The sequence below is a fragment of the Ceratotherium simum genome, chromosome X (assembly GCF_057802395.1).
Source record: "Ceratotherium simum simum isolate JZ-2026a chromosome X, ASM5780239v1, whole genome shotgun sequence".
In the NCBI taxonomy this organism is placed as follows: Eukaryota; Metazoa; Chordata; class Mammalia; order Perissodactyla; family Rhinocerotidae; genus Ceratotherium; species Ceratotherium simum.
The window spans coordinates 71013949-71034223 of NC_141940.1; the positions used below are offsets into that span (position 1 = coordinate 71013949).

At 35.5% G+C, this 20275-nt stretch overlaps 1 long non-coding RNA gene across 3 annotated transcripts in view; it reads right to left on the minus strand.

The window, feature by feature from the left end:
- Positions 1-17573, minus strand: part of LOC147911884 (uncharacterized) — a 28577-nt gene extending 11004 nt beyond the window's left edge. The window contains exons 1-3 of one of the 3 annotated variants that reach the window (XR_015550448.1): positions 17415-17573; positions 16283-16342; positions 8735-8902 (exon numbers count right to left, since the gene is read on the minus strand). This is a non-coding gene — a long non-coding RNA (uncharacterized LOC147911884). The remainder of the gene's footprint in view (positions 1-8734; positions 8903-16282; positions 16343-17414) is intronic. The other 2 variants (XR_015550447.1, XR_015550446.1) reach the window with 2 other exon arrangements.
- Between the last annotated feature and the right edge of the window lie 2702 nt (positions 17574-20275).

A 20275-nucleotide genomic window follows, 5' to 3' on the forward strand; every position in this document is an offset into this window, starting at 1 on the left:
TCATAAAGCTGTGGACTTTAGTTAATAATAATATATTGATTGCCAAAAATTGGAATCAACAAAGATGCTCTTCAGTAGGTGAATGGTAAATAAACTGTGGTATGTCCAGACAATGGAATATTACTCAGCACTAAAAAGAAATGAGCTATCAAGTTATGAAAAGACATGGAGGAAGCATAAATACATATTGCTAAGTGAAAAAAGCCAGTCTGAAAAGGCTACGTACTATATAATTCTGACTACACGACATAAAAAAGGCAAAACTAGAGAGACAGTAAAAGGATCAGTGGTTGCTAGGAGCTTGGGTGGCTGGGGGGGCAGAGGAGAGGGAAGCATGAATAAAGGGAGCACAGGGGAAACTATTCTATATGATATTGTAATATTGGATACATGACATCATGCATTTGTCAAAACCCAGAGAACTGTACAACACAAAAAGTGAACTTTAAGGTAAACCTTAATGTGTAGTCTTTAGCTATAAAGACTACAGCTAACAATAATATATGAATATTGGTTCATTAATTGTAACAAATGTACCACACTAATGCAAGATGGGCAAACTGTGTGTGTTTCTAGGGGAGGGGTAGTATTATGAGAACTCTCTGTACTACCTGCTCAATTTTTCTGTAAATCTAAAACTGTTCTATAAAATAAAATCTATTACTTAAAAATGTTTTTAGTTTAAGAAAAATGAGAAGTAAGTAACTAGTGGGGAGGAGAGGGACAGGCTATCCCCAGAATTATCCACAGCAATACTGAAATGCCACAGAAAAACAGAGCAAGTATAACAAAGTTCTGAGGGAAAGTAAGTGTGAACTAAAATTATGCCCAACCAAGTTGTTAAGTATAAACACAAAAGAAAGTCATTATCCAACTTTAAAATACTCAGAAACTAGAGGATCTATGAGAATTTTATGAAAGAAAATGAAATTGACATCACTTCTGAAATTGAAATTGAAATAGCTACTAAAACTTATATGAAAATGGAAATAACCTGGAATAGTTAAAGTAATTTTTCAGAAAGAAAATAAAGGTGAAGGACATAAACTACTTGACTTCAAGACTTACTAAAAAGCTACAGCAATCAAGAGTATGGTATTAGTAAAAGGAAAAAAAACATAAATCAATGGAACAAAATGGAACAGAACTAGAGCAACAAATATACAGGCAAATTATTTCTGACAAAGGTGTCAAGTCAATTCAATAAGAAAAGGGAAGTCTTTTCAAGCAATAATGCTGGAACAATTGAATACCCATATGCAAAAATAATAAGCATTGACCCTTACTTAATGCCCAATATAAAAATTAACTTGAAATGGATTAAAGACTTAAATGTAAGAAGTAAAATTATAAAACTCGTGGAGGAAAACACAGAATATTTTTCCTACCTTGGCACAGGTAAATATTCCCTACATAAAATACAAAAAGCACATACCATAAAAGAAAAAATTTATGAAATTTTTTTCATACAATTTCAATACAAAAATTCCTGATCTTTGAATGACATCCTTAAGAAAACCAAAAGGAAAACCAGAGAATGGGATAAAATATTCACAATACATATATCTGACAAAGGACCTGTATCTGGAAAATACAAAGAAACATTCTACCTCAATATTAAGACAAACAACCAAATTAAAATTATTTGATCAGACATTTCACCAAAGAAAATATAGATGTTAAATAACACACGAAAAGATACTCAACATCATAGTCACTGGGGAAATGCAAATTAAAATGACAAGATACTACTAAACACCTATTAGAATGGCTTTAAAAAAATCAAGTGCTAGTGAAGATCCAGAACATCTGAAAACTCTCATACATTTCAGGTGGCAAAGCAAAGTGGTAAAGCTTTTTTGGAAAGCTACAATATGACCCAGTAATCCTATTTCTAGGCATTTACCCAAGAAAAAATAAAAATATATCTGTACACCAAACTGGTATGCAAATATTCATAGAGGTTTTATTCACTGCCAAAAACTGGAGAAAACCAAAAAGTCATTCAACCAGTGAACGAATAAACAAAGAAACTATAGTGCTGTCAGTTTTAAATTATTTGTATATTGTATCTAAATTGAAAAAAAGGAAGAAAGACAACTAACAAACTTGGAGAAAATATTTCTAATTTATTTCCACATAGGGCCATATCCCTTTAGACATATAAAGAATTCTTTAAAACTGCAGGAAAAATTACCAAAAGTCCAACAGATAAATGGGAAAACAAGTAGCTACTTCCAAAAGAAAAAGCTACAAAGATGATATTTAAATGAGAAAATGTTCAAACTCACTCAAAATTTCTAAAAAATACAAATTTAAAAATCACTGGGATGCCATTCCTCACCACATTTGCAATATTTCAAAAATATGAAAATTGGGAAAACTGAATAAGATCAGTGGATTGTATCAATGTCAATTTCTTTCTTATATTTCCTACAGTTTTGCAAGATGTTACCACTGGGGAGAACTGGGTAAACAATACATTGAGCTCTCTCTGTATTATTTCTTATAACTATGTGAATCTACAATTATTTCAAAATAAAAAAGTTAATTTTTTTAAAAGAAGACACAGACCCTATTTCTACTGATCAAGATTTGACCTCAGGCATCCAAATTGGAAAGGAAGAAGTAAAATTGTCACGATTTGCAGATGACATAATTTTATACATAAAAAGCTGTAAAGACTCCACCAAAAAACTGTTAGAACTAAAAAATAAATTCAGTAAAGTTGCAGGGTACAAAACCAATACCCAAAAATCTGTTGCATTTTTATACACTAACAATGAACTATCAGAAAGAGAAATTCGGAAAACAATCCCCTTTACAATTGCATCAAAAAGAATAAAATACCCTGGAATAAACTTAACCAAGGAGGTGAAAGACCCGTGCACTGAAAACTATAAGACATTGATGAAAGAAATTGAAGATGACACAAATAAATGGAAAGATATTCTGTGCTCATGGATTGGAAGAATATTAACAAATCTATGTTACCCAAACTAATTTACAGATTCAATGCAATCTCTATCAAAATTCCAATGGCATTTTCACAGAAATAGAACAGTCCCAAAACTTGCACAGAATCACAAAAGATCCTGAATAGCCAAAGCAATCTTGAGGAAGCACAAAGCTGGAGGCATCATGCTCCCTGATTACAAAGCTATAGTAATCAAAACAGTATGGTATTGGCATAAAAACAGACACATACGTCAATGGAACAGAATAGAGAGCCCAGATATAAACCCATGCATATATGGTCAATTAACAACAAAGGAGGCAAGCATATACAATGCGGAAAGGACAGTCTCTTCAATAAAAGATGCTGGGAAAACTGGACAGCCACATGTAAAAGAAGGAAATTGGACCAATATCTTACCCCTACACAAAAATTAACTCAAAATGGATCAAAGACTTGAATATAAGACTAGAAACCACAAAAATCCTAGAAGAAAACATAGGTAGTAAACTCCTGGACATTGGTCTTAGTGATATCTTTTTGGATCTGACTCTATAAACAATGGCAACAAAAGCAAACACAAACAAATGGGACTACATCAAACTAAAAAGCTTCTGCACAAACAAGGAAACCATCAACAAAATTAAAAGGCAACCTACTGAATGGGAGAAGATATTTGCAAATCATATATTCGATAAAGGGTTAATATCCAAAATACATGAAGAACTCATATAATTCAATAACAAAAAAGCAAACAATCCGATTAAAAATGGGCAAAGGATCTGAATAGACATTTTTCCAAAGAAATACAGATGGCCGACAGGCACCTGAAAAGATGTTCAACATCACTAATCATCAGGGAAATGCAAATCAAAACCCCAATGAGCTAGCACCTCACGCCTGTCAGAATGGCTACTGTCAAAAAGACAAGAAGTACCAAGTATTGGCGAGGATGTGGAGAAAAGGGAACCCTTGTGCACTGTTGGTGGGAATTTAAATTGGTGTAGTCACTATGGAAAACACTATGGAGGTTCCTCAAAAAAATTAAGAATAGAACTACCATATAATCCAGCAATCCCACTTCTGCGTATTTACCTGAAGAAAACAAAAACACTAATTTGAAAAACATATGCACTCCTATGCTCATTGCAGCATCATTTACAGTAGCCAAGGTATAGAAACAACCTAAGTGTCCATCAATGGATTAATGGATAAAGAAAATGTGATACACACACACACACACACACACACACACACACACTGGAATACTATTCAGCCATAAAAAATAATGAACTCTTAACATTTGCAACATTGATGAACCTTGAGAATATTATGCTAAATGAAATAAGTCAGAGAAAGGCAAATACTGCATCATTTCACTTATACCTGGAATCTAAAAAAACAAACAAATGAACAAACAAAACAAAACTCAAAGACACAGAGAACAGATTGGTGGTTGCCAGAGAGGAAGAGGGTTGGGGGTGCGCACAATGGGTGAAGGGGATCAAGAGGTACAAACTTCCACTTACAAAATAAATCATGGGGATGTAATGTATAGCATGAGGACTATAGTCAATAATACTGTACTGCAAATTTGAAAGTTGCTAAGAAAGTAAATCTTAAAAGTTCTCATCACAGGAAAAACAAATGTTGTAATTTTGTATGGAGACAGGTGGTAAACAGACAATGTGGTCATTGTTTTGCAATGAATACAAATGTCAAATCATTATGTTGTACACTTGAAACTTATATTAATATAAGGTCGTATCTCAATTATACTTCAACTAAAAAAAGATTTAATCTCAGATATGACTCCAACAATGATGCAAAAATACACGTACTATAAAGTTAGTCACATCACTGAATATAACAGTGAAAAGACTGAAAAAAGTTTCATTAAGAGAGGCTTGGTTAAATATGGTAAATATGTATAAGGGAAAAATAAGAAGTCACTGCAAATATATGCATATACGTGCATCTATGCATTATGTATGCATGTGTGTGTGTATATATATATATACACACATGCACATACAGGCACTTATGACCATGGTTTGTTGTTAAATGCAAAAAACACAAATGGCACATTTGGTAAGATCCTACATTTGTTTAACATACACATATGTGCATATATATAAGGAAAACATTCAGTTGATGAAGCTGTGAGAACACAGGCACTCATACATGGCTGGAGTGAACGTAAATTGTACAGTAGTTTTGGAGCGATATTTGGCATTATTTTACAAAGCAGTAAAAGCAATTAATAACTCTTATAGAAGTCTAGCCTGTAAATATATCTTCAACAATACAAAAATATGTCTACACAAAGTTATTCACTGCAGCCTTGTTTGCAATTAGAAAACACTGGAAAGAATCTAAACGCCCATACACAGGAGATTAGTTAAATAAACTATAGTCCATCCAAACAATGAAGTACAATGCAGCAGTAAAAAAAGAACGAGGAAGATCTCTATGACCTGATATGGAGTAACTTCCAGGATATACTGTAAATGAAAAAAAAATCAAATTCCAAAAGAATAGCTATAGTACACAACCTTTCACGTAAGAAAAAAATGGAGTCTACAAAAATATACATGTATCAGTTCATTTCTGCAAAGGAATTGCAAGGATGATAAAGCAGAAACTACTAAGACGGGTTACCTCCTCGAGGTGGTTGGGAATGCAGCAATAAGAATCAAAGAATGGGGAAAAGGTATTAGAGATGAGGAAGGGACTGACACTTCTCTTTGGAAACCTTTTTTGTATAGGCCTAACACTTGGAACCATGGCAATGTTTCACATAACCAAAAAATAAATATATATTTCAACCTAACCAGAATATGGGGTAAACCCCAAAACAGAATACAAAGAATAACAAAACTAACTGTAAAACAAATGGATAACATAAACAAATTGAACTGAGTGGATAAGAAAGGAATTGACTGAAGTAACTTTAGAAACAGTATTTTTGACTATATACTGTAAGACTAAAGACAAACAGAACTGTACACAAATACTGTACTCAAGTTAGGAAATATGCTTCTCAGAGGGGTATGTCTTAGTAATTCTGAAATTCTTTGTTTCAGACATAAATATAAAAACAAAAAAAAATTCTAACATTCTAAAATTGAGCAAAGAAGTATATATATTAAGGATAATGAGAGTCAAGTTTCTCACTTTCAAAAAAAGGAACTACAATTAAGAAAGACAGGAAGACTGGAAGAGAATTAACCCTGTGCTTTTCATTGGAATCAGATATATTAATATGAATTCATGGTTTTACATGAAACACACACAATCGCACATAAACACATACATACAGAAGGATACATACAGAAACAGGAACATCTATGTATATGAATATAAACATATACTTCCTAACTCTGTTGACTGAGAAGGCCTGGAAAGAGTAACAATGAACACACAAATATTGTTTTCTAAAAACCATTCTCTAACAACAGGAACCAGGATTCCTTAGAGAAATGGTTGATTCCAGAGTTGGGGTGGGGAAAAAACAAGACGTGCCTAGAAAATACTGTGGTGCTAGAAAGTAGAGCAATGCTCAAAAAGCATGGAGGCACAGTAAAAGGATACAGGAGCCAACCTGAAGGAAAGTCCAATGGCCAAACCTGAGAGCCATAGCAACAAAATAATGATAGTACTGAATTATAACCAAAAGAATGAAATAAATATTGATGAGTCCATACCAACATAAATATTTGATTAAATAAACAAAATGGGGAGAAGAGACAGCTCTTCCTTGCAGAATTCCAATTAATAAACATAGAAGGAATAATGGAAAGTCAAAATAACCATGAGACAGACACTAACGTAATCACTGTGGCAGGTAAGAATCATGGATGGATAAAGTCAGTGGGTGAAAGTATGATGAGAAACATGACATTTGCATAATCTCAAGTATATTCCCACAAGATACATATAAAACTGAAAGGGAAAAACAGTACCTTTACCATGGAAAACTAATATACTTGAACCAAGGGATCAAAGTTATCATCACACATATTAAGACATACTCACATCATGTACATATGATGCACAGAGAATAGCACAGCATTACTTCCATAGCATTATTGCCAAGATTGCACAACATGAATTAAGTCATAAAAAATGTCAACAAGACGACAGTTCTTGAAATTACCTGATAAAGATGTTAAAACAACTGTTATAAAAATGTTCAATCACAAATATTCTTGCAAAAAACACTGAAACAGAAAATCTTGTTAATAAATATGATATAAAGAAGAAATGGAAATTTTACAGTTAAAAATACAATAACTAAAATTAAAAAATAAATGGACAGACACAACAGCACAATGGAGATGGCAAAGGAACTTAAAAAGATAAATAGAAACTATCCAATACTAATAGAGAAAATATTGAACATAAATGTACAAAGGCTCAGGGAACTTCAAGACAATAACAGAAGGATAGGAGAAAGAGTATGGGACTGAAAATATTTGAAAAAATTAATGCCTGAAAACTTCTCAAGTTTGGCAATAAACACAGACCTACAGATTCAAAAAACTAAAAATACTTCAAAAGAAGATAAACACAAATCCACAGCCAGATACATAATAAAATTGCCAAAAACTGAGGCCAAAGAAAATATTATACAAACAGAGACAAATAAAATATTACCACATAAAGGAATAATAATTCAAATAACCGATTTCCCATCAGAAACCATGGAAACCAGAAGGAAGTGGCACATAAATTTAAATGGCTGAAAGAAAGGAACTGTCAACCTGAAATAATCTCCCCAGAAAAATTACTTGAAGGAATGAAAGTAAAATAAAGACATTTTCAGATGATGCAAACTAAGAGTATGTAGCCCATGAAATCTTCTCTAAAAGAACTGCTACTAGAAATTCTTCATGTAGAAAGGAAATACCAGAAGGAAACCTGAATCATCAGAAATGAGCAATAGAAATATTTATCTGGATAATACAATAGATTATTTATCTCTCTTGAATTCTTTAAAATTGTTTGAGGGATGAAAACAAAAGACAAACATTTTCTGATAGACTTTTCAATGTATGCCAATACAATATATGACAATTATAAAAGAGAGAAAGTTAAGAGACCTATAAGATGTTAATGTTTCTGTATTCCAAATTACCAGGTAAAATACAGACAGTGAAAACTTAAGCATGTATTGTGTAACTCCCTAAAGCAAACACTAAAAAAGACTATATAAAAAGATATAGTCAAAAATAACAATAAAATTAAAATGTAAAACTAAAAAGTATTCAAATAACCCAAGAGAAGGCAGAAAGAGGGGGAAGAGGAACAAAAAAGGAACAAATAGAAAACAAAGAATAAAGTAGCAAACCTAACCCCAAACATATCAATATTTACATTGAATGTAAATGACCTAAGCACCAAAATTCAACACAGAAATTGTCAGAATGATAAAAAAAACCCTAAACCATGACACAATATTCTGTCTAAAAGAAACAGACTTCAACTATATTGATACAGGCAGAATAAAAGTAAAGGAATGAGAAGATATACACCATGCAAACACCAACCAAACAACAGGACTGGTTATATTTATTAAAGACAAAAATAGATTTCAAAGCAAAGAAAATTACCAGGGATAATAAGGGGAATTACATAATGATAAAATGGTCAATTCAACAAGAAGCCACAGCAATGCTAAATGCACAGCATATGCACCTAACAGAGCTTCACAATACATGAAACAAAAAGTGACAAAATCAAATAAGAAATAGACAAATCAACAAGTATACTTACAGACTTCAACACTTCTCTGTCAGTATTAGACAGAATTAACAGGCAGAAAATCAGCAAAAGTATAGAAGATGGAATGAGATCATCAACCAAGGAAATCTTTTCAGTGGTTATACAACACTCCACACAATAACAGCAGAATTCACATTCTTTTTAAGTACATATTGAACACTGAAATAAAGCAAAGCATAACATACATTAAAAAAATTGGAAGTATAAAAAGTATTTTCTCAAATCATAATATAATTAAACTGGAAATTAATACCAGAAAGATGATAAGAAACTCCCTAAATAAGTTAAAATTTAAAAATCAATTATACTTTTCATTCTCAGAAGTTGAAATCTTTTTTGTATCTTTCATACTTCAACTTAACATTTTCAGTCTTTGCTCTACACTCATAATAACTGTTTTAAAGTCCTTAAACCATTAATTCTATCATCTTTGTCATTTCACAGTCAGCTTCAATTGATAGATTTTTTCTCCTCATATTTTCCAGATCTTTGCAGGCCTGACATTTTTTTTTCAAATCTTCTTTATTCACTATTCAAAGTAAAACTTTTGTTACCATCCCACTCTTTTCCAACATATTGGTAATCAAAAATTATTGGCATGGGATAGTTGTGCAATCCAACTAAAAAATAGGCAGAAGATCTGAATAGATATTTTCCAAAAAAGACATGCATATGGCCAACAGGTACATGAAAAGCTCAACATTATTAATCAAGGAAATGCAAATCAAAACCACAATAAGATATCACCTCACACCTGTTAGAATGTCTGTTATCAAAAAGACAAGAAAAAACAAGTGTTGGCGAGGATGTGGAGAAAAGAAAACGCTAGTGCGCTGTTGGTGGGAATGTAAATTGGTGCGGCCACTATGGAAAACAGTATGGATGTTACTCAACAAATTAAGATAGAACTACCATATGATCCAGCAATTTCACTTATAGGTATTTTAACCAAAGAAAATGGAAAAGATACATGCACCCTCATGTTCATTGCAGCATTATTTACAATAGCCAAGATATGGAAACAACCTAAGTATCCATTGATGGATGAATGCGTAAAGAAATTGTGGCATACACACACACACACACACACACACAATGGAATATTATTCAGCCATAAAAAAAAGAATGAAACTTTGCCATTTGCAACAGCATGGATGGATCTTGAGGACATTATGCTAAGTGAAATAAGTCAGAAAGAGATAGACAAATACCATACGATCTCTCTTATATGTGGACTCTAAAACAAACAAAAAAACAAAAAAACCAAGCTCATAGAGAACAGATTGGTGATTGCCAGAGGTGGGGGGAGGGGGGGGTTGGAGAAATGGGTGAAGAGGGTCAAAAGGTAAAAAGGAAAAAAAAGAAATTCAATACTGAAAACCTATTTGAAACCACAGCTCTGTGGCCATCTTGACGGATATAAAATAAATTGTTTGTATGAAATAACATTAGAGAGGAAAAATGAAATATAAAATCATATTTTTAAGTAACAGATTAATTATAGTAACTGTAACTATGCAGAACGCTTATATGTACATTAGTAAAGAGATTATTTTGAATAATAAAAATGGTTTAATATTTATTATTTTTGATAAATTTAAGTTTGGAAGAAAATTAGAATAGAAGAAAGAGATGTGCATAAAGATTCAATACAAAAAATTACTGGCATAAGGGGCCAGCCCGGTGTTGCAAGCGCTTAAGTGTGCGCACTCCGCTGCGGCGGCCCAGGGTTCGCCGGTTCGGATCCCGGGCGCGCACCGACGCACCGCTTGGCAAGCCATGCTGTGGCAGTGTCCCATATAAAGTGGAGGAAGATGGACATGGATGTTAGCCCATGGCCAGTCTTCCTCAGCAAAAAGAGGAGGATTGGCAGATGTTAGCTCAGGGCTGATCTTCCTCACAAAAAAAAAAAAAAAAAATTACTGGCATAAGATCATTATAGTTTTTCTCAAATCAGTAAGCAATATTTTTGTTCAGTGGCCTTTTATTTCTGCCTTTCAACTTGGTGAAATGGTAAGATGCAAAAAGAATAATTTTATCCCATGTTTAAGAGAAAAGCTATAGCATAAAATCTTTTTTCAATGACTGTTAATGAGGCAGTGGTGGTAGCATAATTTAGAGATATAGATACAACAGATGTTTGTTTAAACTAGGGGTAAGCAAACTCTTTCACTAAGAGGCAGTTAGTAAATATTGTAGGCTTTGCAGGCCACATAGTCACTGTCATAACTGCTCAATTCAGCTGCTGTAGCATGAATTACCCACAGACAATACACATACAGATAAGGATGGTTGTGTGGCAGTAACACTATTTATGGACCCTGAAATTTACACTTCACATGATTTTCATGAGTCAAGAAATACTATTCTGCTTGTGAATGTTTTTAAACCACTTAAAAATGTAAAAACTATTTTTAGTTTGTTGGTGATACAAAGTCAGATAACACGCCAGATTTGACCCACAAGCCACAGTTTGAAGAGCTTTGTGCTAAGCCAAAAAACAATTCAAATTTAACAGGACTCAAATCAGACAGAGTATGTTCTCCAATACAGTGGAATTAAAAAAGAAATCAAAAGAAAAAGAAAAATTTGGAACTCCGCAAATATTTGAAAATTAAACAGTACACTTCTATATTACCCATGAGTCAAAGAAGAAATCACAAGCAAAATTAGGAAGTACTATGAACTGAATTATAATGAAATCACAATGCATCAAAATGTATGGGATGAGAGGGCAACACCAAAAATGGTGGAGTGGGGAGCTCCTAGGATCCATCCTTCCACTGAAACGATTAAGCTGGCAAAAACTATAAGAATCAACTTTTTCAGAACTCTAGAATCTAATCAGAAACTTACTACAACCAGGACAGTGCTTAATAAAGAAAAGGGCTGCAAATTTTGTCATTTAAAGAAATCTTATCAGGTCACTGGTTGACAACTGAGATAATGGAATGGAGACTTTAGTGACCATATTTAACCAGGAATACAGTCTGCAAAAAAATAGTTTAGAAAAGCCATTAAACAAATGGATGACTGCAGCCCACAATAAGCAACAACAGCAAACCCTGAGGAAGGGAAGAATACTCTGATTTCCAGAGCCACCATATTACAAAATGCAAAATGCCTACTCTTCAACAAAAAATTATTAGGGATGTAAAGAAACAAGCAAGTATGGTCTATGCACAGAAAGAAAAGGAAATTAACAGAAAGTGTCCCTGAGGAAACCCAGCCAATAGACTTATTAGAAAAATCAACATTCATAAATATGCCAAGAGCTAACAGAAACCATAGGCGAAACTAAAGGAAACCAGGGTAACAGTGTATCAATAAACAGAAAAATCAATGAAGAGATAGAAATTACAAAAAGGAACCAAAGCGGAAAAGTACAATAAATGAAATAAAGAAATCACTGAATTTTAGAGGGGTTCAACTTAAGATTTCAATAGGCAGAAGAAAGAATAAATGACCATGAAGATAGGTAAATTAAGATTATCCAGTGTGAGGAGTGGAAGAGAAAAAAATGAAGAAAAATGAAAAGAGCCTAGGAGACCTACAGACAGCATCAAGTGTACCAATTCATGCAAAATGACAGGTCCAGAAGAAAAGGAGGGAGAGAAAGGGGCATAAAGAATATTTGAAGAAACAATGGTCAATCTACATATCTTAAAAATTCAATGAATCCCAAAGAGAATAAACTCAGAGATCCACACTGAAATGGAGTACAATCAAACTGCTGAAACCCAAGAAAAAAAAGAAAATCTTAAAGCAAGAAAAGAAAAGTAACTCATCATCAGAAACCATAGAGGCCAGAAGGCAGTGGAATGACATAAAGTGCTGAAAGAAAAATGCTGTCAACTAACAAATCTGCATCTGACAAAACTATCTTTCAAAAATAAAGAAAGAGATCAACTTATGGCATTACAGTATGAGGAGTCTGAGTGACCTGCTCCCCACTGAAACTGATGAAAACTATTTAAAAAAAAAAAAACCCACAACCATTTAAAGCCTCTAGAAATGATTGTAAGGACAAATAGCAAATGATGAAATATCTATACAAGAACACCTTCAAAAATTTGCTAAGAAAGGTGAGTCTGTGGCATTTCAACCAAGACCACTCACACTCCCTCCCTCTCTCATCTCAACTCAAGGAGGGGGAGACTCCACTCAAGATTCCTGCAACCAAGAACACAGGGCTCCCTCTCCCCCAAGGTCCCATTCAGAGGGCTTTCTTCCCAGGAGAAACAAAGTAACAGTTTCTCATCCAACCCCCAGCTGCCTGTTGCTAGGGCTGAGTCCTGGGCAAGTGTGGTTGATAGGTAAGGATTCCCTTCTGCTGCCTAGCCCTCACTGGTGGAATGTGGGCTTTAATTGAGTGTGGTGCATGGAGATGACTGGGGCTCTGATCACCCTTGCCTTGGGTTGTGAGGAGAGAGAGTCAAACTGAGAAGACCTCTCCCTGCACCCTCCCCTCCACCAAGCACTCAGCTAATAGAGCAGAACTGTCAGAAAGAAATTTGCCATTGTCCCTAACCCCACCTCCAGAGACCAGGCTCAGAGCTTTTGCTTGAGGGAAGAAGCAGACATTAAAACAGATAGCTGACTTCATTTGCAAGAGCATGGAGAAAGTCAAGCCTAGAGGAGTCCTGAAAAAACAGTGAGGTTGGAGGGACAGGCAATTAGGAGAAGATTCAAAACACAGGCTAAACTGTAGGTCAGTTAGTTTGCAGGAGAGAACTGGAGAATAAAGCAACGGGCAGGAGCCCTCCCGGGGTCAGAACAAATATCAAACACTAATCTCAGAAACCATTCTTTCAAAAGACCCACAATTTGATTGCATTAGTTTTCAGAGTAGTTTATGCCTCAGGGCATTGTGGAAAACAATTAAACAATCAGTTCACAGTAAATGGAGTTTGGCTGCTGGGTGTGGTCAGAGAAAGACAGCCTTAACAAAACCACTATGACCCCACAGTAATTGTGGGCATATTCAAATTGCACCTCTCTAAGGAGCAACATCAGGGGACTAACCTTGTGGGAAAGGAGACTACAATGAAATACCACTTCACACCCACTAGGATGGCTATAATTGGATAAATTAGCCAATTTAGATAACAAGAGTTGGTGAGAATGTGGACAAGTTAGAGCCCTCATACATTGCTGGTGTTAGTGTAAAATGGTGCAGCCACTTTGGAAAAGAGTCTGGCAGTTTCTCAAACAATTAAACATAGAGTTACATATGACCCAGCAATAACACTCTTAAGTATACACCTAGAGAAATGAAAACATGTCTACACAAAAACTTGCACATAAGTGTTTTAGCAGAATTATTCATAATAGCCAAAAGGTGGTAACAATCCAAATGTCCATCAATGGATGAACAGATAAACAAAATGTGGTACTATGGAACGATATTCAGCCATAAATGGAATGAAGTACTGATACATACTACAACATGGATAAACCTTGAAGCATTAGGCTAAGTGAAAGAAGCCAATCACAAAAGACCACATATTATATGATTACATTCATATGAAATGTTCAAAATTAGGAAATCTACAGAGACAAAAAGTAGATTAGTGGTTGCTCAGTGCTGGGGAAGTGGAGTTCCAGGGGGTATGTGGTTATGGCTAAAGCACATGGACTTCTCGGGGTGAGGAAAATGTTCTAAAATTGATTGTGATGATGGCTGCACACATACTAAAAACGATTGATATGTACACTTTAAATGAGTGACTTGTATGGTATGTGAAATTATATTTCAATAAATCTGTCAAGAGAATCGAAAGGAGAGATTAAGACATTCCCAGATAAACAAAAGCTGAGGGAGTTCATTGCTAATAGACGTGCCCTACAAGAACTGCCAAAGGGAGTTCTTCAGGCTAAAATGGAAGGATAATAGTAACTCAAAAGTATATGAAGAACATGGGTAAAGGTAACTACGCAGATAAATATAAAAGCCAGTGTTACTGTATTTTTGGTTTGTAACTCCTCTTATTTCTTTCTATATGACTTTAAAAGAAATGGACAGGCTGATCCTAAAATTCATATGGAATTGCAAGGGGCCCTAAATAGCCAAAACAATCTTGAAAGAGAAGAACAAAGTTGGAGCACTGACACTTCCCAATTTTAAAACTTACTACAATCTACAGTAATCAAAACAATGTGGTACTGACATAAGGATAAGACACAGAGACAAATGGAATAAACTTGAAAGACCATAAATAAACTCATACATCTATAGCCAACTGATCTCGACAGTGGTGCCAAGACCGCTCAATGGGGGAATGAACAGTCTCTTCAACACGCGGCACTGGAACAACTGGCTATGCACATGTAAAAGAATGAAGTTGGACTTCACATCACATACAAAAATTAACTCAAAATGGATCAATAACATAAATATAAGAGTTTAAACCATAGAACACTTAGAAGAATACATAGAAATAAATCATGACCTTGGATTTGGCAAAGAATTCTTAGATTTGACACCAAAAGCACAAACAACAAAATAAAAAATAGATAACTTGGACTTCAAGTTTAAAAAATTTGTACACCAAAGGACATTATCAAGAAAGTGTAAAAAACACCTACAGAATGGGAAAAAATTCTGCAAATCACATGTTAACAGTCTACTATACAGAATATATAAAGAATTCTTACAACTCAACAACAAAAAGACAAACACCACAATTAAAAAATGGGCAAAGGACTTGAATAGATATTTCTGCAAAGAAAATATACAAATGGCCAACAAGTACATGAAAAGATGCCCCAAATCATTAGTCATTAGGGAAATGCACATCCAAACCACAGTGACATACCACTTCAAACACACTAGGATGGTTGTAATTTTTTAAAAAACCAAAACCAGGAAATAACAAGTATTGACAAGGAAGTATCGTAATTCTATGTTTAACTTATGGAGAAATCGCCAAAATATTTTCCACAGTGGCTGCACCATTTTATAGCCCAACAGCAACGTATGAGGGTTCCAATTTCTCTACTTCCTTGCCAACACTTATTTCCTGGCTTTGGTTTTTTTAAAAATTAGATTTTGCCCTCAATTTAGAAGAAATTTCAATTGGCCGCCACTACTGTAATCCAGATAACAGGCACTTAAAAATTCATTTTTTATTGACTTTTCTTTTTTAAATTACTCTTCAAGATTTATAAAAAATAACACATGTCAGAAGAAGTTCATATGTCACAAAAGTTTAAGAAATGCCTGGGGAAAATAACCACTGTTTAAAATAAATAGTTACCTCTGGGGATGAGGGAAGAGAGAGATGCAATCAGGGACGCATACACAAGAACTTCAACTATAATGGTAATGTTTTATTTATTTATTTTTTGATTCGTTGGTGAGAACAGAGGTTCATTGTATTATTCTTTATATGTCTGTATACGTCTTAAGCATTTCATAACATATATAGAAAGCCCCCCAAAAAAGACAAAGAAAAGACAGTTAATCTTACATGCTTTCCTCACCCCCCCACCACCAAAAACATAGGATCATACTAGATAGAGTACTCTGCAACTTACTTTTCTCATAACAATCCATTATAGCATTCTCTAGATCAAACGAGGTAAATGTTTCCACAGCTGCAAAATATTTCATAATATAAATGTCCCACAATTTATTCCTACATTCTCCTATTCATGGATATAGAGGTTGTTTCCAGTTACTTATCACAAAAACAAAGCTGGAAAGGCATCTTTGTACATGTGCCGTTATATACTGGTACTTTTATTTCTGTAGGATGGATTCTAAAAAGTCATACTACTAGTTTCCAGTATTTAGTCAAGTGATATCTGTATTTTTTATTTCCCTAAATCATGCCAGATTACTTTTTCAAAAGGTTGCAGCAATTCATACTCTCCAGCAACTTATGAGTGAGATATGGCCACTTCTTAACTGAAATTTCTTTTAACCATATAAGCATTTAACAATAGATTAGATGTAATTTTTTACTGTCTTCTCCATATAGTAAACACGTTACGCTTAACATAAATTTTTCACCAAGAGATTTAACATGGGAAATCTAGCTCTTTTTTTACTCATTAAGTAATCAAGCTGAGAATTCACAAAATAATGTAGCAATTTTCCCAATGATTACCTGTATACATACATACACAAACACACACCTCTACCTCTGAGATGCTTCCGGAACATATATTAATTATTATATGCCCACAAGTCCTCATTTGGGGTATAGAAAGGTTATCATAAAGGGCATAGAAAAAAAAATTTTAATCTAGCCCATAATGAATGTTACAAACTGATTAGTTTATCAAAACTACAAAGTTTGCACGCGAAAGGCAGCAGGAAGGAAATAAGGAAGAGTAGGCCTAACAGGTAAGGCTGGTCCTGAAAGCGCTCTGGGGAGACAGAATCTTTCCTTTTTGGGCAGCACGGTGTCAATAAAAACCCATGTAAAAAGGAAAACGACCCAGAATCCCTCCTAGGAGCCAGTTTCCGCAACCACCTAGCCTCATCAGTGGTGGTAAGGTGACTAAGGAGAGAGAAACTATTTTCCGATATTTTGAAGAGAGGCGAGACAGAAAAATGAAATACAGGCCGGCTCCTCCCCCCACTCAGGCTGGCCACGCGATCCCCAAGTGCGTAGCCTTGCTAACGGCCACTTTTCTAGCCGATGTGAGGTGCTGCACTCACCACAACACAAAAAATTGGCGAGTTTCTGGACTTTCTTTAGTAGTTTCGTCCTTTGGCAGCCTTTCCACACTTCGTGTGCCGCTAGCACTTGCCTCCTGTGCAAACGCCGCCATCTTAGCTCTTAGATGAGCCCTGGGCGATAAAAGCCTGGTGGGCGTCACAGCCAAATAGGCCCCGCGCCCAGCCGCCGTGCACTACTCAAATGGCTCCGCCGGCAACGTGACCCAGCCGCCCTGCGGCCCCTCCCCCAGTTTTCCTGACCGGTTGCATTTCCTCTCACAGCCGTTCTCTCTGTTGAAATTCCCTCGTTCTTCCTCCTTTTCTTTCCCTTCATTTCTTTTTTCTTTTTCTATCCAAGATTTCTTTTACTTCTGCCCCGACACCTTTCTTCTTTCCACATTCGTAGATGTCTCTCGTTCTCCTCACAAATGTACAGCATTTTATAATAGACAAACCTGTCTTTATGTTATTTTACCAATTTATCACAAAATTATAAGGTAAGCTGAGGACTGATTTTCCCTATTTTATCAATGAGGAAACTAAGACCCAGAGAGATGAACCAATTTCCCAAAAGCTGCAACAGCCAGTAAGTGTTAGAGTGGACAAGAAATTATTTTCACTCCGGTCAGCCCCCCCACCCCCGCCCCGCCCCGCCCCGCCCCGCCCCGCCCGGCCCCTATAGAGGACGGTCTACTTAAACCAACTAATTGAAAAGATGGGAAAACTGAAGACAGAGATGGGAAGGGTTTGGACCTAAATTCATACAGTGAATCAATGACAAAACTGGATTTCAAAACAGGCTGCTTCCTTGTTTAATCTGGTAACAGAAAGCATCTTCATAAAGGAGTTGGGATGCTATTCTTCAGCCTACAAGTCCTTCCTCTTTTAGACTCAGCTCAAGTCCTGACTCATATAAGAAGCCTCTATATTTATCAAAACGAATATCTTTTTTGGTTCCTGTCCATGAGGGAAAATACACTAGCTGGATGCCAGCCCCCAAAACATTAAAAAGAAACAAAAACAAAATGAAAAACCAGGCCGAAACTTGTTTGTGAAGCACTATTTGTGAATGGTGTGGACGGTTAGTGGGAGAAGGTTCATGCTGCACAGTAAGTAGAAGACAAATTAGAGGTCCTAATCCCTTTCCAAAGGTATAGTTTCTTTCTACGGTCTAATGTTATCTCTAGCTTTCTACAAAACTCAGCATAGAACACCTCTTATTGTATTCATTTGCATCATTACTTTTTCTTTCTTTATTTTGATAGTCACACTCAAATAGAGGGTAATGGTAGAGAATTGTGTAAACATCTGGGCCTTGATGTATGGCAATTCCTGTGTGAAACACTGCATGGAGCCAATCTGTGTTGTCAGCAATGAGTGTAGTGAGGTGAAGAGGTCTTAGTTTAAGCTTAAAGTGTGTCATTTCCTGAGGTTTAGACATGTTTGAGCACTTCTTAGTGGTAGGGCAGACACCAGAAGTCAGTTGCAAAAGGAACTGCTGAACTCGAAAGAAAGAATTCATCCTAAGAGAGGAAGGAGTCAGGCAGACAACCTAGAGTAAATGAAGGATCAATTCTGAGTATTGCAGGGGATCTGTGACTTCAATCATTTTTTCCCATCAAGTGGCAATTCTCTTGGTTGTGTTGCCGAACCAAGTGGGCTTGCTTCCTGGTCAGTTAAATAAGACTCTACACCAGTGGAAGTTGTCTCACAAAGTGTATTTGCAGCAAATAGGAGGCCATAAGGAATCATTTCCAAAGTCATGGTATCCCCGAACAAAAGGAAGCAGGAACTTTTATTTCAGTTGGGTAATGAATATTCAAGAGGGAGGGGCGAGTATTTGCTTGCACAGGCTCAGTTGGAGAACATGCTTCCACATAATGAGGCCTAAGCTCCTCCTGGAGAGATCTTTGTATTAAAAATAAGGGCATAGCTCTTGTGGTGAGGCTTAGTCAATTTAAGGATGGTTGGTGCTTACATCTTAAGGGAAAGAAACAACTTGGAAAAATAGTTAATTGCTTCCAAACGCACCTTTGAGTTTCTCCAGGCGGCTAGTTGGTGCCAATTGTACTACAAAATGTATTTATTTTGAGCTAGGTACACAAAATCTCTCTGCAGTGATTTAATGGTAAGTAGAAAGGTGGAGAAAAATGAGTGAAACCTATTGCAGTTTTGCTCTGATGATTCTCAGGACTTTTTCTGTCAGGAACAAATGACTATTTGGATTTTAAAGAAATACATGTAAATAATCAGCAGGAATTGTTAGTCGAACAATAGGTTGTGAAGCTGCTAGTCAATTTTAGGAAAAAAAAAAAAAAAAGCCCTGATGCACTGGTTTTATTTAGTGGTGTTTCAGATTTAAAGGTGCTGGACCAAGAGACCTAGGGGAAGAAAAGCTCTGTTAATTCACCACAAAGGTTGAAACTTTATACCCTTGCCTTCACCCACTCACATTTCCCCTAGTGTACCCGCCTTAATTCTAACCCCAACCCCCCAAGTGCTTCCAGAAAACACCAGAAACAGAGTCTGGTGGTCAGGCTACAATATTTACTCTTCAAGGCTGATCCTCTTGGCTTCCTGGACTACTGGTCCAGTCAGTACCTGTTCCATTTTCTATGAGAGCCCAGTTTTCCTCTTGCATAAGTACTTATTCCAAACGTAAGAAAACTATCTTTTGCAAGGGTATAAAATCCAAATAGGCAAAAGGAGAGTTGGGATTTCACCATCATCTGGCCATATTTAGCAGGTTCTTACTTACAAAGGGCTCTCAGTTGCAGAATTTACAAAGATAATTGCACGGGCAATGACCTCTGGGACAAGAGTTTCTGTTACTTTTGCATTCATAATCTAAGACAAATGAA